The 1,097-nt window shown below is 47.1% G+C and overlaps 1 pseudogene; it reads right to left on the bottom strand.

Annotated features, from left to right (window-relative positions):
* Window positions 1–218: 218 nt before the first annotated feature.
* LOC123847537 (glutathione S-transferase Mu 1-like) lies at window positions 219–851 on the bottom strand (annotated as a pseudogene).
* Window positions 852–1,097: the final 246 nt, after the last annotated feature.

Genomic DNA, 1,097 nt, shown 5'->3' with positions numbered 1-1,097 from the left:
AAGAGGGATAACACTGGTGGGGGAGGAAATTTGCTGAAGTAGAGAGCTGACAACAAAGGGCCTGGATGAAGACAGGGTTGGGAGGGAGAAAAGGGGGCCCATAGGTACTTCATGGGGACAAAGGAATGTAACAAAGGACAAAGAAGCAAGACAGCTGTTCGGGGAGACACAGCAAACACAACTCTGGCTCCTCAGTGGCACTCCCTCCCATGTAGGCCCTACTTGTTGCCCCACATGGCAATCTTAGAAACAGATGACCTGGGAGGAAGCGGCTGGACGTCATGTAGGCAGAGATCTTCTTCAGGCCCTCAAAGCGGGACATGAACTCCTTCAGGTTTGGGAATGTATCCAGGCACTTGGGCTCGAATATACGCCAGGAAATCCACGTAGGTGAGCTTCTCCCTTGCAAACTAAAGCGTCTTCCCCAGAAACTGTGAGTAGAGCTTCATCTTGTCAGGCAGTCCCTCCAGGTACCCAGCCTTCAGTTTCTCAAAGTCAGTGTTGTAGCTCATCCTAGCAAAGTATAGGTGGGTGTCGATAACCTAATTCTCCAAAATGTCCATGCAACACTTCTGCTCTTCTGTCTACCCACACAGGTTGTGTTTGTGAGCAATGTAGCGAAGGATAGCATTGCTCTGGGTGATCTTGTGAGCCCCATTAATTAAGTAGGACAGATTGGGGAAGTCCAGGCCCAGCTTGAATTTTTCATTCAGTCACTGGCTTCTGTCATAGTCGGGAGCGTCCCCCATTGTGTACTTCTTTTCCTCATAGTGTGAGTCTGTGTACTCCAGGAGTAGGCAGTTGGCGTGAGCCAGCCCACAAATGTCCCAGTAACCCAAGGTCATGACCATGGTGCTGGCTTTTGAGCGGAGTGGACTGATTAAATGATTCTTAAGAAGACACTACAGAAGTTATTGGCATCATATGCAGTTGAAATCAATGATTCAGTAGTATTTTCAAATTTGTGAAGAAAACAAACCGACTAACAAAAACTGTACTTTCATATCCGGTGCCTGGATTTTGAATAGGCACCCAAACTGAATTTTTCCAAGTAAGCCTAGCCAGATGCTTCAAGGATTAGAACAGATCACTTTTTT

This window comes from Mirounga angustirostris, unplaced genomic scaffold (genome assembly GCF_029215605.1).
Source record: "Mirounga angustirostris isolate CCGP_5_RB_7025 unplaced genomic scaffold, mMirAng1.0.hap1 SCAF_2, whole genome shotgun sequence".
In the NCBI taxonomy this organism is placed as follows: domain Eukaryota; kingdom Metazoa; phylum Chordata; class Mammalia; order Carnivora; family Phocidae; genus Mirounga; species Mirounga angustirostris.
Note: the sequence above shows the minus strand (reverse complement) of the source record. Positions and strands in the feature narration are given on the sequence as shown.